This window comes from Heterodontus francisci, chromosome 7 (genome assembly GCF_036365525.1).
Source record: "Heterodontus francisci isolate sHetFra1 chromosome 7, sHetFra1.hap1, whole genome shotgun sequence".
Lineage (NCBI taxonomy): Eukaryota > Metazoa > Chordata > Chondrichthyes > Heterodontiformes > Heterodontidae > Heterodontus > Heterodontus francisci.
In genome coordinates this window covers 87,922,286-87,942,610 of record NC_090377.1, presented here as the reverse complement: position 1 = coordinate 87,942,610, position 20,325 = coordinate 87,922,286, and the positions used below count along the sequence as shown (strand labels likewise).

The window sequence follows — 20,325 nt, the reverse complement described above, 5'->3', positions numbered from 1 at the left end:
CCCTGGTGCTAGGCACTCCATCCATGGAAGAAGGCATTATGTCATTGGCCTGTGACATCACCCTCCCTCATGCTTGAGGTGGATTCCTCCAATCTCTCCTCAATCATGGTGAGTTGACTTTGAAGACCTGTCAGTACGATGCACATTGCAGCTACCCAATTAATCTCCCCTTCAGTCCCAAGGCACAGCATCTGTGTCCAACTGAGCAGAACTTGAAGACTGCTACACCTTCCGACACGGACTCTCCACTGCTGTCCCAGTCTCCACCATCTGCTGTTGTTCGCTTGTGATGTGTGAGTTACCAGGTGAAAACCTAATTTTATGTCTTCTTGATCCAACCGAAGGGTGAATCCTGTGCCAGTGCACACTCAGAATGTCTCAGGAGGAAACATTGTCAGCCACCTCCACTGTCTTCTTCTAAAGGTTCTATCAGAGATAAAATACATAAGATAGTCATAACAAGGTAAGAATATGTTTCAAGTTATTACTATGATGATCATATTTTACTCACTGTTGAAATAGCTCAACAGGGCTGAGTGCCGAATGACGTGATGGTTTTTATTTAATTGTATCATTAGGTAGCTGGGAGCTCCCCATCTCTCCATCTCCAACAGACAGGGACGCCAAAACTCCACTGATCTCTGGTGTCTCCTCCTTTGTAGTTGTCAGCAGCCCTGGAGAACCACTTTCAGATCTCTGTCTCTCACTCTTCCTGGTATTCTGTGCTCTCTTCTGCAATGAGGGAAAGAAGGATGAGTGTAATGGCATGTGTTAATCCAATAGATGGAGTGTGTTTGATGAGGGTGACTGTGAGGGAGAGGCTTGAAATAGCATTTTTAAAGATATTTCATGTATTTTTTGCCCTGGTTCATTTCCACCCCCCTCCCCCCCCCCCACCCCCCACCCACAATCGCTCCTCGCCCCGCCCGCACGACCACTTTGTTTCTTTCCGAATCACTTTGTGCTTGGATGGCTGCTATCCTGCCATTCACACCTCTTCCAGACACATCTTTTGTTTCTTTATTTGTCCCATTACCACTTCCTTTGGCTTTGTACCATTAAACCTTTTGTCATTTAATCTCTCCTGCCTTCCACCCTATCAGAGACTTTCTCTTTTGTTGTTCTTCCCTCTTCCCCCCCACCCCCCATCCCCATTTCACTTGCTCACAAAACCTATTACATAGCTGCCAGACTGGGCCTGCGGCAGGTGGTGAGGGAACCAACAAGTGGTAAAAACCTGCATGACCTTGACCTCACCAATCTACCTGGTGCAGATGCATTTATCCAAGACAGGATTGGTAGGAGTCCTTGTGAAGACGAAGACCCAACTTCACATTGAGAATGCCATCCATCGTGTTGTGTGGCACTAAAACCAAGCTAAATGGAATAGATTCGGAACAGATTAGCAGTTCAAAAGTGGGCATCCATGAGACACTGTAGACCATCAGCAGCAGCAGAATTGTATTGAAGCACAATCTGTAACCTCATAGCCTGGCATATCCCTCACTCTATCATTACCAGAAAGCCAGGGGATCAACTCTGGTTCAATGAGGACTGCAGGAGAGCACACGAGGAACAACACCAGGCATACCTAAAAATAAGGTGTCAACCTGATGAAGCTACAACACGGAACTACATGCATGCTAAAGAACAGAAGCAACACATGATAGACAGAGCTAAGCAATTCCACAACCGACAGATCAGATCAAAGTTCTGCAGTCCTGCCACATCCAGTTGTGAATGGTGGTAGACAATTAAACAATTAACTGGAGGAGGAAGCTCCACAAACATCCCCATCCTCAATGATGGGGGAGCCCAGCATGTCAGTGCAAAAGACAAGGCTGAAACACTTACAATCATCTTCAGCCAGAAGTGCCGAGTGGATGATCCATCTCGGCCTCCAATTTGATTCACTCCACATGATACCAAGAAACGGCTGAAGGCACTGGATACAACAAAGGCAATGGGCCCTGACAACATTCTGACTGTAGTACTGAAGACTTGTGCTCCAGAACTAGTCGCACCCCTGGACAAGCTGTTCCTGTGCACCTACAACACTGGCATCTAATCAACAATGTGGAAAATTGCCCAGGTATGTCCTGTTCACAAAAAACAGGACAAATCCAACCTGGTCAAATACTGTCCTATCAGTTGACCATCAGCATAGTGATGGAAGGTGTCGTCAACAGTGCTATCAACTGACACTTACACAGCAATAACCTGTTCACTGAACCTCAGTATGGGTTCCGTCAGGGCCACTCGGCTCCAAACCTCATTACAGCCTTGGTCTGAACATGGACAAAAAGAGCTGAATTCAAGAGGCAAGGTGAGAGTGACTGCCCTTGACATCAAGGCAGCATTTGACCGAATGTGGCAACAAGCAGCCCTAGCAAAATTGAAGTCAATGGGAATCGGGGAAAACTCTTCACTGTTTGGAATCATAGCTAGTACAAAGGAAGATGATTGTGGTTGTTGGAGGCCAAACATCTAAGCCCCAAGACATCACTGTAGGAGTTCTTCAGGGTTGTGTCCTAGGCCCAAATATCTTCAGCTGCTTCATCAATTAACTTGCCTCCATCATAAGGTCAGAAGTGGGGATGTTCACTGATGATTGCACAATACTTAGTACCATTCACAGCTCCTCAGATACTGAAGCAGTCTGTGTCCATATGCAGCAAGACCTGGATAACATTCAGGCTTGGGCTGGTAAATGGCAAGTAATGTTCGTGCCACACAAGTGCCAGGCAATGATCATTTCCAACAAGAGAAAATCCACTTAGGACTGAGATGAGAAGAAATTGCTTTACTCAGATGGTTGTGAATCTTTGGAATTCTCTACCTCAGAGGGCTGTCGAAGCTCAGTCATTGAATATGTTTAAAGCAGAGATTGACCAATTTCTAAATACAGGTGACATAAGGGGATATAAGGATAGTGTGGGAAAAAGGCATTGAAGTGGAAGATCAGCCATGATCGTATTGAATGGCGGGCAGGCTCGATTGGCTGAATGGCCTACTCCTGCTCCTATGTTCCTAATCATCTCCGCTGGACATTCAACGGCATTAGCATTGCTGAATCCCCCACCATCAATATCTTAGTGGGTAACGTTGATGAGAAACTGAACTGGACCAGCCATATAAATTCTGTGGCTGCAAGAGCAGGTCAGAGGCTGGGAATTCTGTGATGTGTAAGTCACCTCCTGATTCCCCAAAGCCTGTCCACCATTTACAAGGCACAAGTCAGGAGTGTGATGGAATATTCTCCACTTTGCCCGGATGAGTGTAACTCCAACAACACTCAAGAAGTTTGACACCATCCAGGACAAATCAGCCCACTTGATCGGCACCCCACCTACCACCTTCAGCATTCACTCCCACCACCACCCATGCATTGGGGCAAAAGTGTGTAACATATACAAAATGCACTGCAAACTTGCCAAGTCTCCTTTGGCAGTACCTTTCAAACCCACAACCTCTACCACCTAGAAGGACAAGGGCAGCAGATGCATGGTAATGCCACCATCTGCAAGTTCCCCTCCAAGTCACACATCATCCTGACTTGGACCTATATCACCGTTCCTTCACTGTCACTGGGCCAAAAACCTGGAACTCCAATTGAACAGCACTGTGGGTGTACCTACACGCCAAGGACTGCAGCGGTTCAAGAAGGCAGCCCACCACCACCTTCTCAAGGGCAATTAGGGATGGGCAATAAATGCTGGCCTTGCCAGCGATGTTTACATCCCACGAAAGAATAAGAAAAAATATTTCTAACTTTTGACAGTTCTTATGAAAGGTCACAGTCCTGAAATGTTAACTCTGTTTTTCTCTCCACAGATGCTGCTTGATCTACAGAACTAATTGTAAAATGTCTTCTAACTACAAACAACTGTGCCATTACTTTGTATTTGTAAACAATTGGTAGAACAGGATTGTAACACAATATATACATACGGAATAATTTCACTTGGGTGAAACCTTACTGTGGCCGAAAGACCTCCTTTTATGTTGTAATGACTATGACATCTGATAGGTTGTTTCTCTCTGTAATGATGGAGCAACATAGGGTTGACCTTGCACATCCCACGTATAGGCAACTTATTAAAGGAAGAATCTCTGTCAATAAAAATTTATTTCTTGTAAATGAGAACTAGCAGATGAAGTTAAGCTTTATTGTATTTAACATATTCAAGCACCACAAATATGCTATGGTTTTTTGAAGAGCTTTGAATAATGCAAACTTTAATTGGAAGATTTTTCCCTAAAGTTTAAAAATGTGCTCATTAAGCCTATATACTAGTTAGTCAAATGCAATTACTTTGCAAATCAGAAAGAAATCTCAACATCAAAGTTACAGGTATTTTGCAATACGGTTATGTTTCAATAGATTCTGAATATCAAGGTTTTGAAATGAGACATTCTAATCTTGCAGAATTTGTAATGTTTGGTAACTTCTATATACACATTTTTTTTTATAAAAATGCTGGATTAAAAATTCTTGTTTATTGAATCCAGGGCTATATTGCATTTGCTGTGAAATGTTAAGTGTGGACAGCAGAGGGCTCTCTCTCTCATAAATGTTCTGACTTTAACAAACACAGGCAGAAAAAAATCCCATTAAGTACTTTCTGGTAAGACACCGAATATGTTACTGTCCTTTGTACATTGTAACACAGTCACCTGAAAAAGGCTGGCACAGACCAAAAAAATTGCTTAGAAGCAGAAACATTTGTGCCATCCCAATTTGGAGGAGTTTTGAGCTGAGGCCAGGTGGTTTCTTGTAGGGAGGGAAAATTGGTGTCTTGCACAGGACTGCCGTCGAACAATTGTAGCTTGTCATTAGTAGAGTGATACTGGCAGGTGCTGGGAGAAAGTCACCAGTCTAACCCTTCACCTGGGATGTGAGGAACTAAAAGAATGGAAGAAGAGAATAAGAAAATAAGGAAAAATATAAAATAAGTATCAAAAAGAATCAGAATAACTGGTGTGGGAAAGATGGATGTTTTTAAAGCAACCTTTGTTTCATTTTTGACTAACTGTGTTTCATAATAATGGATATTGAGGAAACAGGAATCTGAATGTTCAAGCACAGCTCCTATGGTGTTGATGAAAATGGACAGAGTGAGGCAAAACAGAAAATTAAGGCAGGAAAATTAAAGTAAGATCCCAAGCTTGAAAGTGGAAGGTGAAATAACTAAGAATTGGAAAGGATTTAGTGATAACTCGGCAGCATTATGCTTTAAACTGTGCATGCATATGTTCAGTCATTTGAAATAACACGAGATTTCCAAATCTACCACACATACAATAATATTTGGGAGGAAGATAAAGCCACCACCTGTAAATTAATTCCCTCAAAACAGCTTCAGCACTTTAACCAACTATACTTGATTTAAAAATATTGATTAGTTGTATGCATAAGTCAGAAATATTGAGTTGATGTTTCACAATATATTCTACTACCTATATTATCTTATAAGTTGACACCACAAAAATCAGTACGGTTATATTGCCATTCAGCTGATCGTGTGTACATTAAAATCTAATGCCAATCTAATCTATATAATCCTATCAGCTATATCATACATGAATTCCATTCTGCAGTGATTGAAGACCAATACTATGCAAATAAAGTGGTAAGCAACTAGGACAAGATGAATAAATGCGAACACTACCTTTTATATATTATAATGAATAAAAGTTGTATGATGGATAAAAGGTAATTAAACACTAGGCAAATAAATTGCTGGGTGAAATAATGGTGCCACAAGTATAAGCTCACAAAAAATACATCAATTTGGGGTGAGGGAGAGATATGCCATGAGTTCCAAATCTCCACAAGTTACTGGACGATTTGCACCATTCCACTGTTAGCCTCGACAAAACTGAAAAAACTGCAACTTCACTGTGAGCCTCCCCATTGAAACGCATTGAATGTCATGAAATTACTGGATTTGCACCTTAAATGATATCAAGTATAGATAGGGACTTCAAAATGTGGCCTACCAGTTCATTCTACATTTACTGCCCATCCATGCCCTCACACAATCTTACAACACTTACATTGCATCTCATGCAAATAGAGTACATATTCACACTGTAACATAAAATTGAAAGCCTTGCCACATATATATTTTCCAAAAGCGCCACATATAAACCATAGGAACTCAGTAAGTGACATCCAAGATGGGTTTCAATTACCCCTTCGGAAATACAGCAGTGCAGTAACAGCACGTAGCTGTTTCATGCTATTGAACTGGAAAAGTGATAAAAGTATTGACCAACGCATTACTCAGTATTATACTTGTGTGAGAATTCACAGACCTATATTCAAATTATGCTGGGTGAGTGGAGGATTGTCAGTGCAAAACATCTGCTCAAAGAGAGATAAAAGGTAAACCACATCAATTAGTCTTAGGGTAAACTCTTGAAATCCATCATTCAAGATCAAATTAGCAAGCATTTAGAAACGCATAGATAACCAAGGATAATCAGCAAGGATTTATTAAAGGCAAATTGTGTTTGGTAAATTTAATACAGTATTTTAAAGAAGTGAGAAATTTTATCGATAAAAGGAACACAATGCAGGCAGTGTATCTGAATTTTATAAAGGTGTTTGATAATGTGTTACCAAAATTCACTTGTATGGTATAAGGAACAATGTAGCAGCACGGTAGAAATTTGGTTGATAGACAGGAAACTAAAAGATTAGGGTTAATGTGTGTTGCTCAGATTGAAGAAGGGTTAGAAATGGTATGCACAAGTGGGCTCTCTCTTAGTCTCCATCTATATAGATGGCCTGACTTGGTGAGGCAGAGAAGTTTAAGGAGGGAATTTCAGAGCTTAGGGCCTAGACAGCTGAAGGCATGACTGTCAATGGTGGAGCAAATGAAATCAGGGATGTAAATGAGGCCAGAATTGGCGAAATGCAGAGTCCTTGAAGGGTTGTAGGATTGATGGATGTCAGAGAGATTGGGAGGGGAAGACCATGGTGGGATTTGAACACAAGGTTGTGAATCTTGTCACAGAACTGTTTTTTTCTTCTCTGTTTAAAAACAGTGTGCCTTTAAAAAGTAAGAGGGCACAGTGTGCCAGCTGCACCTGTTTCCCAGGCAACAGCAGGAGAGTGAGAAGGTCACCTGGTGTACTGTAACTTTTAACAGTGTGTTAAAAAAAAAGCTAAAACCAGTCTTTTCTGGAGACAAACGAAGTGTGCTGTGCACTGAAAAGAAGCTATCTATTTCTCAGCAGAAAAATCTACATTGAGCTCAGACGTGTTTGCCTAAGGAGGGGAAAAAAACCCTGAAAAAGAACATTTTCATTGTTGGAGGCAGTAAATTCCATCTTGCTTTGAAACTTTTAAGAAGTCTGCTACAGAAGTAGCCCTCTCTATTGCCTATTTGTGTTTGCTGTAATTCTCAGTAAAGTTTTTACCAAAAGACTGCCGATTTTAAAAACCAAGTAGACTTATTGCTGTGCTTCTCCTTGAAAGAACTGTGTGATGCCTGCTGCAGCTGAAATACTTTGAATGCCTATCTATTAAAAACTGTTTTGTTGAATTCACTTGGAGGCTCTGAGTAGAATCTGATTACTCTACTCTGGGGCACTTCATCAACCGGGAATATAACTCACCAGGTCTTACAACCCAGCTACTTATTTTATTTCCTAAGAAGCACTTTTTATTAAAACTGGTTAACCATTGTTAGTTTTTGAATGTATGTGTGTGTGCATTAGGAGAGGCTTAGGATAAATAAGAAGTTATGAGGTCGTTAGACATAAATTTATCTTAGTAGTATTAGGATTTAGTTTATCAATAAATAGTTAATTTTTTGTTGTCTAAAGTTACCTGGTTTGGTATATTTTATTCTGGGGGTTAATAAAGTGTTTAATTTAGCTGTTTTCCAGTTGGGTGGGAAAACTTTAATAATATGTTGCGACCTGTGGAGTATTGGGACTGACTTGACAGTTCATTGCTGCTGCCTCAGTCGTAACAATCTTAAAATCGAGGTTTCGCAATACTGGGAGCCTATGTAGGTCAGTAAGCACTTGGGATGATGTGTTAATGGAATGGTGCGAGTTAGGATACTGACAGCAGAGTTTTGGATGAGCTCAAGTTTACAGAGAGTGGCAGATGGGGACTAGTCTGGACAGCATTGGAATAGTTGAGACTGGAATGTAACAAAGGCATGGGTGAGAGTTGCAGCAGAAGATGGGCTGAGGAAAGGGTAGAGATAGGTTATAAAGTTGTACCAGTTTATCTTTACTGTCTTTAACAAGGATGTAACTGTCAATTTTTGGGAAGAGAACTAATTTGGATAAGCATATATTTTAGCACGAGTGCAAGACTTCCAATCTTAATAGCTGACAAACTGTAATGGATGTGCCCCTAATATGAGCTCTCAGGGGTCAAAACTCCATGTCAGGAGAATAGAATTGTTTGAGTCCAAAGAAAATGTTATTTATTAATGTAACTTAAATGAAATCAGTAGGATTTCATTATCAAGATAAGAATGATGACAAGTAAAATTGGTGTGGACCTGTGTCAGAGTGGGACAAATGAAAGTAACAGTAAGATGTGGAAGGTGGCAGACAGGGTTTAGATAATTCAACTGCAGCTTATGGACTTCCAGCTCTCAGAAAAAAAAGAGGGAATAAGGACAGAAGAAACTTCACATAAATGTTGTTTATTGTATGTGCAATACAATTCTTCAAAGAGAGTTAATGGTGGGTAAGTCTAGAGCAATGACAGTCAATATTACTGGTCAATATTTCTTGTCATTCTCTCATTCATGTCCCTTCTCCTTCTGTTTCCTTTTTTTAATGTTGTCGAAGAAGCTGTTGATCACAGCTGCTCTGGACGCGAGTTTAACATATTCTCATACTTCATTTTCTTTTCTCAGTTATACTTTCATTTTTACAACAGCCCCAAGACAATAAATTATTTAAGGACAATTTATCACGTGCTGATTTGGTATTCACAGAAGGACAAGGAAAAGGTAAAAAAAAAAGCTGAGTGCTAGAGAAAATTTAAACAAATTAAGAATATTTCTAAAAAAAAATTAAAAGCATGCTGTCAGCAAAATGATTCCAAATAACACCATCAGTATAAAAGAAGCAAGTGTGACAGGTTTGGGCAGTCTCGATCAAACAACACTAGGAGGCGCCAGTTACCTGCATTGTAAATCCTCTTCTGCCGGTTTTGTGACATGTCCACCAATTAGAGAACTATCAAAGCACCACTTTCTAATGTTATTATTCATTTAAAATCAATCAATGATGTATTCCATTCCACATATTAAATCCAATCTTTATCATCTACCCGTTTTCTTACAAAAACGATTGCAGTACAGCACATAAGGCAATATTACTTGGCCAATGGCCTGGTCAAAGAGGTAGGTTTTAAAGGTGCGTCTTTGAGGAAGGGAGGTAGAAAGTTGGAAAGGTTTAGGGAGGGAATTCCAGAGCTTAGGGCCTAGGCAGCTGAAGGCAATGCAGTCAAAGCAGGAGCAATTAAAATTGGGGATGTTCAAGAGGCCAGAATTAGATGAGCGTAGATTGATCGGAGAGTTGTGGGGCTGGAGGACTCTGGTCAAGGCAAGCAGCCTGGTTTAAATTTCAAACAAAGCTTGGCAGTTAACTGTCAGTCACCGTAAACTAGTGCATTCTCCTTGGCAATGCCTCTACCAGAGTTCACTTGCCAACCAATCAGCATTTTCTCATGCAGTATAAGTTGTTATTTTCCCTTACATTGGTATTTTTGCGAATTGTCCTGATCAGTGCAAGACAAAAAACTTTGACAACATGTCTCTATTTTCAGCAATACTCAAGTTCTGTACTACCAAATGACTATTTAGCCTTTGATCTGCAATTCATCACAATATTTCTGCAGCTACCAATTTACTAAATCACAGCTCCTCCACCACCTTTCATGCCCTGTTGCACATTAGAACCATTATTCTCTCTTACCCCAATTACTCCCTTGGTATAACCCTTAAGTCCAAGAGATGCAGATTTGAACGACTGTGTAAACAACTGGTTCAACCATCTATTGCCAGATATGACTGGACCACTTAGAGCATTGCCAAGTTATGTTGTCCATTGCTAAAACCACTTACTAATCTAAGGTCATCCAGGAATGCAAATATATAGCCTGGCTTCTTTTCTCCACCACAAACAGTCTTCTTCAACCACCCTCCCCTGCCTCCTCCACCATCACCTCTGACAATAAGTTCAACTAGCTCATGGACTTTTTTGTCACAAAGATTGAGACCATCCATTCAGCTGCTCCTCCTACTTCCCTGCCCCTAGCCCATTGGGGCAAACATCCCCAAATGTTCCCCACTGCCCTACTCCTGAAGTTGTGACTTTCTCTGGATTCTATCCCAACTCCTGCAATGCCCTCTCTGACTTCATCTTGTCCATGAGACCCACATCATGCTCGCTCAATCCTGTTCTGTCCAAACTGTTGACCAACTTCCCTTCCTGGGCCCCAAGTTAGCAGAGATTATTAATGGTTCCAACTCCTCAAGTACTGTCCCCCACCCCTTCAAATCTGCTATCGTCTTTGTCCTCAAACCTATTCCTGACCCCTCTGACCTTGCAAGCTACTGCCCCATTTCCATCCTTTGTTTCCTTTCCAAAGTCTTTGAACATGTTATTGCTTCCCAAATCTGTGTCCACCTTTCCTGCAATTCCATGTTTGAATCCCTCCAATCTGGTTTCTGGACCGGCCACAGTACTTAAACGGCCTTTATCAAAGTCACTAATCACATTCTTTGTGACTGTGTTAAACTCTCTCTCTTCATCCTGTTCAACCTATCTGCAGCCTTCGACACATTTGACCACATCATCCTCCTCCAACACCTCTCCTCCAATGTCCAGCTGGATGGAACTGCCCTTACTTGTTTCCACTCTTATCTGTTGAATTGTAGCCAGAAAATGATCTGTAGTGACTTCTCCTCCCACTCCTGCACTGTTACCCCTGGAGGCCCCCAAGCATATTTCATTGTCCCCCTTTTATTTCACATCTACGCGCTACCCCTCAGCATGGGCGGCACAGTGGCGCAGTGGTTAGCACTGCAGCCTCACAGCTCCAGCGACCCGGGTTCAATTCTGGGTACTGCCTGTGTGGAGTTTGCAAGTTCTCCCTGTGTCTGCGTGGGTTTTCTCCGGGAGCTCCGGTTTCCTCCCACAAGCCAAAAGACTTGCAGGTTGGTAGGTAAATTGGCCATTATAAATTGCCCCTAGTATAGGTAGGTGGTAGGGAAATATAGGGACAGGTGGGGATGTGGTAGGAATATGGGATTAGTGTAGGATTAGTATAAATGGGTGGTTGATGGTCGGCACAGACTCGGTGGGCTGAAGGGCCTGTTTCAGTGCTGTATCTCTAAAACTAAACTAAGCTATTGTAATTCCTCAGTGAAAGATTGATAGATCTTGCACTGATTTAGGGAATAGGAATATTCCTCTGAAGTATCTGTCGCCTAGTCTAAGATATTATTCTATTTTTTTTTCAGTATATTTTGTATTTGAAAGCATTCCCATTCACATCCTGCAGAGCCACTCCCTCTCCTGAGTAAAAGACAAGACAGTGTTTGAATACTGCAGCTGGTGAGGCACTGGTGAAATGGGAGCAGATGATGACCCAGCCAGATCACCAAGTGTATTGAGTTGATCTTCCATTCTTAAAGCCAGTTTACGGATTAATGATAATATTGGCATAGTTCAGTATTGAAATGACATCTGAAAATTAATCTAATAAAACCCATAAACCGCTCAAACATGTAATTGTGGAATGGATAACATTCAAGCTTCTGACAGTCTGATGCTTTCTGTTGCACCTGTGCTGCAATTTCTGAAGAGTGCCCTTTCCAACATGAGTTTGACATTGGGAAGTGTTGCAGGCTGAACGACTGGGTAAGTCTTCATATTCCTTACCACAGAAGTCAGTAGCACTGCCTATGTTCAGCATCTCTCCGACATTTCACAATTCTGACCTACTCTGAAACAGTGTTGGCTTGTCATACAGGAGAATGGGTGGCACAGCGGCGCAGTGGTTAGCACCGCAGCCTCACAGCTCCAGGGACCTGGGTTCAATTCTGGGTACTGCCTGTGCGGAGTTTGCAAGTTCTCCCTGTGTCTGCGTGGGTTTCCTCTGGGTGCTCCGGTTTCCTCCCACATGCCAAAGACTTGCAGGTTGATAGGTTAATTGGCTGTTATAAATTGCCCCTAGTATAGGTAGGTGGTAGGGAAATATATAGGGACAGGTGGGAATGTGGTAGGAATATGGGATTAGTGTAGGATTAGTATAAATGGGTGGTTGATGGTCGGCACAGACTCGGTGGGCCGAAGGGCCTGTTTCAGTGCTGTATCTCTAAACTAAACAGAATGTGAGTTGATATTCAGTTGATCACATTTCATTTTTAGAATATGTAAATGGGCTATTTAGAAAGGTCGAAATGCAAACAGACAATCAACTAGTTCAATGCGAGATACAAACTATATTAACAATAACCAGAAGAGACGGAGACAGGAGAGATGGAAATCAGGAGGGAGGAACACCAAGAGAGATGGACACCAGGAGAGAAGAACACTGGAGGGATGGACATGAGGAGAGATGGATACAGTGAAAGATCCACATTGGGAGAGATGGGCACTGGCAGAGATGGACCCCAGGAGAGATGGAACCCAGGAGAGATGCACAATGGGTGAGATGGACACTGGGGGAGATGGACACCAGGAGATATGGACATCAGGAGATATGGAACCCCAGGAGAAATGGACATCAGGAGAGATGGAACCCAAGAGAGATGGACACCAGGTGAGATGAATACTTGGAGTGATGGACACTGAGAGGGATAGAGACTAGGAGAGATGGACTCCAGAAGTGATAGACACTGGGGAACATGGATATCAGGCGATATGGACATTAGCAGAGATGGACACCCAGGGAGATGGACACGAGGATAGAGGGGCACCAGCTGAGATGGAGACTGGGAGGGATGGAGACAGCAAGAGATGGACACCAGGGGTCCTGGACAGCAGGAGAGATGGACACCAGGAGAAATAGAGACTGGGAGAGATGGACACAAGCAGAGATAGACACCAGGAGAGATGATATTTGTAAGAGATGGACACTGGGAGTGATGGCCACTGGGAGAGATGGACAGTGGGAGTGATGGATGATGGGAGAGATGGACAGTGGGAGAGATGGACACTGGGAGAGATGGGGACTGGGAGTGATGGCCACCGGGAGTGATGGACGATGGGAGAGATGGACACTGGGAGAGATGGACACCAGGAGAGGTGGAGAGCAGGAGAGATGGGCACCAGCCAGATAGACACCGGGAGAGATGGACACTGGGAGATATGGACAGCAGGAGAGATGCACACCAGGAGAGATGGGCACTGGAGAGATGGTAACTGGGAGAGTGGGACACTGTGAGAGATGGGCACCAGGAGAGAGGGGCATAATGAGAGGGGAAATCAGAAGTGCATGCTGGGAGAGCTGGACATGATGAGAGATAGACAACAGGAGAAATGGACAACAGCAGAGTTGGACACTGGGAAAGATGGCTGCAGTAAGAGATAGACATTTGGGGAATTAGACTCTGGGAATGATGTACCCTAGCAGAGATGGATACCATGAGTAAGCGACACTGGGGGAAATGGATACCAGGAGAGATGGACACTCAAGAGAGCTGGATACTGGAAGAGTTGGTCATTGAAGGACACCATTGGAGAGGGAGACCATTACAGCAGACACTGACAGAGATGGATATCAGGAGAGAGAGACAGCAGGAGAGTTGGACACCAGGATAGATGGAGACCAGGGAACATGAACATAAGGTGGATGGACACCAAGGGAGGTTGACATCAGGAGAAGTGGAGAGATACTGGGAGAAATGGACACTGAGAAACATGGATACTATGTGAGAAGGACACTGGAAGAGAAAGACAGCAAGAGAAATGGATACTGGGAGAGATGGATGCTGGGACAGATGGGCACTAGCAGAGATGGGCTTAAGGGGAGATGCACACCAGGAGAAATGGAGACGGAGAGAAATAGGCACCAGGAGAAGTGGCCACTAGCAGAGATAGACTCCAGGAGAGATGGACACCAGGGGAGGAGGACACTGTAAGAGATGGACACCAGGAAAGATGGACACTGGAGAGATGGTCATCAGGAAAGATGAACACTGGGAGAGATGGTCACTGTAAGAGATGGACACCAGGAGAGATTGACACTGGAGAGATGGTCATCAGGAGAGGTGAACATCAGGAGAGATGAACACCAGGAGGGATGGGCACTGTGAGAGATGAACACCAGGAGAGGTGGACATAAAAAGAGATGGACACCAGGGCAGATGGACATCTTCAGAGATAGACACTGGGAGAGATGGCCAGATGCAGAGAGTGATACCGGATGAGATGTGCACTGGGATAGATGGACACCGGGATAGATGGGCACCAAGGGAGATGGACACTTGGAGAGATGGACACCAGGAGAGATGGACAGTAGGATAGATGGACACCAGGGGAGATGGACAGTGGGATAGATGGACACCAGGGGAGATGGATGCTGGAAGCAATGGCCACAAGGAGAGATGGATACCAGGAGAGATGGACACCAGGAGAATTGGAGACTGGGAGAGGTGGACACCAGGATACATGCCTTAAGGGGAAATGGACACCAGGAGAGATCGACACCTGGAGGAGTGGACACTGGGAGAGATGGATACGGGGAGAAATGGGCTCTGGGAGAGATGGCCACTGTGAGACACGGGCACCAGGAGAAATGGAGACTGGGAGAGATGGACACCAGTAGAAATGGACACTGTGGGAGATGGACAATGGGACAGATGGATACTAGGAGAGGTGGGGAGCAGGAGAGATGAATTCCAGCAGATAGACAACAGGAGAGATGGACACTGGAAGATATGGACAGCAGGACAGATGCATACCAGGAGAGATGAAACCCAAGAGAGATGGACACTGAGTGAGATGGACACGGGGGCAGATGGACATTGGCTGAGATCAACCCCAGGAAAGATGGACATCAGGAGAGATAAACATCAGGAGAGATGGAACCCAAGAGAGATGTACAATTGTAGAGATGGACACTGGGAGAGATGGACATTGGAAGAGATGGACACTGAGAGGGATGGAGTCTAGGAGAGGTGGACTTCAGGAGTGATAGACACTGGGGACATGGATACCTGGAGATATGGACATTAGAAGAGATGGACATCCAGAGAGATTGACAACAAGGGAGATGGGCATGTGGCTAGATGGGCACCAGCTGAGATGGAGACTGGGAGGGATGGAGACAACAAGAGATGGACACCAGGAGTCCTGGACACCAGGAGAGATGGACAGTGGGAGAGATGGACACTGGGAGAGATGGACATTGGGAATTATGGATGATGGGAGAGATGGACACTGGGCGAGATGGACAGCAGGAGAGAGGGATACTGGGAGTTTTGGAAACCAGGGAGAGATGGACACTGGGAGAGATGGACAACAGGAGAGAACGACACTTGGAAAGATGGACACCGGGGTAGATGAACACCAAGGGAGCTGGACACTGGAACGATGGCCACGAGGACAGATGGATACCAGGAGAATTGGAGACTGGGAGAGATGGACACCAGGGAACATGGATATAAGGGAACATGGATATAAGGGGAGCTGGACATGAGGAAAGATGAAAACTAGGAGAGACGGATGCTGGAAAGGTGGACACCGGAAGGAATGGACACTGGGAGAGTTGGGAACCAGGACAGAGGGACATCAGGAGCAATGGAGACTGAGAGTGATGGAAACAGGGAGGATGGGCAATGGAGGTATGATCACCAGGAAAGATGGACACCAGGGGATAAGGACACTGTGGGAGATGGGCACTGGGCGAGATGTACATAAGGAGAGGTGGAGAGCAGGGGAGATGGACACCAGCAGAGATAGACACCGGGAGAGATCGACACTGGGAGATATGGGCAGCAGGAGAGATGCACACCAGGAGAGATGGACACTGGGAGAGATGGACACTGGGAGAGATGGACACTGGGAGATATGGGCAGCAATAGAGGTGCACACCAGGAGAGATGGACACCAGGAGAGATGGACAGCAGGAGAGATGGACACCAGGAGAAATGAACACTGGAGAGATGGACAGCAGGAGAGGTGTCCACTGGGAGAGATGGATGCTGTGAGAAATGAGCACCAGCAGCGATGGGGCCAGGAGAAATGGACTCCAGGAGTGATGGACATGAGGGGAGGTGGACAACAGAAGAGATTGACAGCAGCAGAGTTGGACACTGGGAGTGATGGACACTTGCAGAAATGGACATGGGGAAGATGTACCCTGGCAGAGATGGATACCAGGAGTAAGGGACACTGGGAGAGGTGGAGACTAGGTGAGATGGACACTCGGAATATTGGACACTGGGAGAGAAGGATGTAGGGGACATGAAACTCAGGAGAGATGAACACTGGGAGAGAGGGATAATAATAATAATAAAAACAAGAAATGCTGGGAATACTCAGCAGGTTTGGCAGCATCTGTGTTTCGGGTCAGTGACACCTTCAAAGATAGACACTGGGAGAGAGGGACAGGAACAGAGAGTGATGCCAGGTGAGCTGTACACTGGGAGAGATGGACAACAGGATAGATGGACACCAGGGGAGATGGACACTGGAAGCAATGCCCACAAGGAGAGATGGATACCAGGAGAATTGGAGAATGGGGGAGATGAACCCCAGAGAACATGGGCACCAGGTGAGATGGAAACTGGGAGAGATGGACACCAGGGTACATGGCCGTAAGGGGAAATGGACACCAGGAGAGATTGACACCAGGAGAAGTGGACACTGGAAGAGATGGATACTGGCAGAAATGGGCACCGGGAGAAATGGAGACTGGGAGAGATGGACACCAGAAGAGATGGACATCAGGATAGGTGCACAGAGGGAGAGATGGAAACTGGAAGTGATGGACACTGGGAGCGATGGACACTGGGAGAGTTGGAACTAGGAAGATGGACAGCTGGGAGAGATGGATGGCAGTGGAGATGGATAGAAGGAGAGAGGGGCACCAGGAGAGATGGACACTCAGAGGGATGAACACTGGGAGAGATGGACAACAGGATAGATGGATACGGGGGAGATGGATATTGAGGGACATGGGCACTGGGAGAGATGGGCACTGGGAGAGATAGGCACTGGGAATGATGGACATGGGGTGAGATGGATACCAGGAGAGATGAACACCAGGAGAGATTAATACCAGGAGAGAGGGATCTGCAAGAGATGGTCACTGGGAGAAATGGACACTGGGAAAGATTGGACACTGGGAGAGATTGGCATCTGGGGGAGATGGACACTTTGAGAGATGAAGTCCAGGAGAGATGGAGATTAGATGGACACCAGCAAAGGTGGAGACTGGGAGAGATGGACACCAGAAGAGATGGACACTGGCAGAGATAGACAGCGGTAGAGTTGGATACCGATGGAGACTTGGGCATAAGGGGAGATGGACACCAGGAGAAATGGACACTGGGAGCGATGGGCACTGGAAGAGATGGACACCATGGGAGGCAGATACCAAGACAGAGGGACACTGGGAGAAATTGATACCAGGAGAGATGGAAATTCTGGGAGATCAACATTGAGAGAGACGGACTTCAGGAGAAAGAACACCTGGAGTGGTGGACACCAGGAGAGGTGAACACCAGCAGAAATGGACACCAGGAGAGGTGAAGAACACCCGAGAAGCACACTGGGAGAGATGGACACTGGGTGAGAGGGACATCAGGAGTGCTGGTCACCTGGAGTGATGGATACTTGGAGAGATGGACACCAGGAGAGGTGGTCATTGGGAGAGATGGATACCAGGAGAGAGGCACACTGCATGTGATGGACACTGGGAAAAATGCTCAAGGGAGAGATGTACTCTGGGAGAGATGGACACTGTGAGAGTATAACACTGAGAGAGGTGGACACTGGGAATGTTGGACACTGGAAGTGATTGACATCAGGAGAGATGGACGCTCGGAGTGATGGACACTAGAAAGAGGGACACAGGGAGAGATGGGCATCAGTAGAGATGGGCACTCGGAAGTTTGGACACCCGGAGAACAGAATGTAGAGAGACATAAAACTCAGGAGAGATGGACACCGGGAGGGAGAGACACTCTGAGAAATGGAGATCAGGAGAGATGGAGATCAGATGGACACCTGGAGAGTTGGTCACTGGGAGAGAAGGACCCTGAGGGAGATGGAGACTAAGATAGGCACCATTGCGCACGCTTGCTCTATATAGGAATCACGCAATGCCCAAATCTATCACTTTTCTTTCGGACTGACGTGGTCTTCCGAGCCAACTGGGAGGCTTCAACAGCCTTCTTTTAAAAAGCTGGAAAAGAGGAAAATAGGTTGACTACCCTCCCAAACTAATCGTTTTCACCTTTCAGCCAATTTCACTTGCCTCTTATATTTATACTTTGTTTAAGCCAATATGTTGTTTAGGATGATTGATAGTTTTTGTATGTTATATATTTCCTGCCGATGGCAATGATGGCGATTTTCAGCGACCCCTACTATCGGGTTATGTCCTCTGTCCGTATCCCAACATTTTCCTAGTGCGTGTGTTTGACAAGGGAGCATGACCTTAAATCCGATCTTGTGGTTAAAGCCTTTCCTTTCAATAACAGTTGTGTTTCGGTAAAGTTTATTGGTCTGAATCTATAGTTGTGCTGAGCTGAAATCGGAGTAAATGATGCCCGCACAGTCTGCTTTGCCCTGATTGAATATGACAATACCAGTGCCAGTTTTCAGAGGGAGCGCAGGGGCTGGAGGTTACATGTAGATACGCAGAGGGGCGACTGAGTAAAGCTTGGGTCTCAGTTCCTGGGACTGATAGCGAGCTGAAGGCGGGGTGAGAGTGATGTAACAGGAAGCTGGAGGCTTTCCTGATAATGATGATGCTCTTATCCTGATTGCTCACTCCCTGTCAGCGTTTCCAGCACTAAACTTAAAGCAGACAGCCCGAGAGGAGCTTCTACACTCTGGGACTGTACGGCACGGTGACAGGCAGCCCTTGAGCTGGATTATCCCCTCACTTTCCACATCCCACACAGAAGGACGAACTATTGGCAGCTTGGTGAGGCGCACAGAGACTCCCCCCCATCCCTGAGGACTATTTGACTGGAACCTCAGTCCAGCTCTGGTTTGTAAGTAGAACACACTCTTGTTTGTTCTGTCACCTAACACCAGATTTATCCGGAGCACAAAAATCTCCCACGAAAGCCATCTCCTGATATATTATACAGAGCATGTTGGCTAATGTTCCACAGCGGAATTAGCATCTGTAAAAATAACTGCAGTCCCCTGTGTAAGCACGTAAGTCGTGTTTTCATACCCCACATTCGGTCTATCAACAAACTGCTTCCTTACCAGTGGAGTTTAATTTGAGGGGAGGAATATTATAGCTTTTACATGTTTTATTAGGTTTTCGGGGGAAAATGTGTGTGTGTTTTTTTTCATTTGCTGTAGACGGCTAAGGTTAACTCTTGGAAGCGGGACTGGCGGCTGAGGTTGTAACATACCTTTCTATTTTAGACCCCAGACCTCGTGTCCCTCTGTTACGGCAGAATAAGACTTTCTCAGCATATACCATACAACATGGAACTCCCACACTATCAGTACAACCAGTCATTACGAAAAAAAAACACTAACGCAGCTAACGAATGACCCATCTTCAAAACATTAACTAATTTAATCCTATGGTGAAGTATAAACTATAATCTCTGTAAATATATTGTAAGCATCTGCTTATCCGAGGTACACTGTACGGTTAATTGCGGTTAGCAGAATATGCAATCATAACATTCTTTGTCACCTTTTCGTTGCATTAAATATCAATATATTTATTTTTAAAATGGATAAATTAATCACGTCCAGTTTCGCCTTCTACCAAAGTTAAAAGCATGAACTTACAGTCAAGAATGAGCAAATAGTTTGATCTATATGTATGCAGTCGGTGGCATCTCGCTATGAATGCGTTACCAGCCAACATTCATTTGACCCCGCGGATGAAATTAAGTTATTAAGTGCCGACCAAACAGAATAGAAGACAGTAAAAGCGGGGAAGAGGAGAGGGATCATTGCACAGGGATAACACTCTGCAGTGTCGGAGTTAAATACTTGTCTACAATCATTCGGCAATGTTGACAATCAGATTTGAACATTTGCTAACCTGAATTTATTGTATTTAATATAATAATGTTTTGGAAAGCATTAATCTTATGGTACGCTGAATTTCGTTGTTAC

General features: G+C 44.6%; 1 protein-coding gene across 1 annotated transcript in view; it reads left to right on the top strand.

Annotated features, from left to right (window-relative positions):
* The first annotated feature begins 19,006 nt into the window (after nt 1-19,006).
* The window catches only part of calcrlb (calcitonin receptor-like b), an 81,145-nt gene continuing 79,826 nt past the window's right edge, over nt 19,007-20,325 (top strand). Inside the window, exon 1 of the mRNA XM_068035587.1 lies at nt 19,007-19,226. The gene's annotated coding sequence lies outside the window, so the exon portion shown is untranslated. The remainder of the gene's footprint in view (nt 19,227-20,325) is intronic.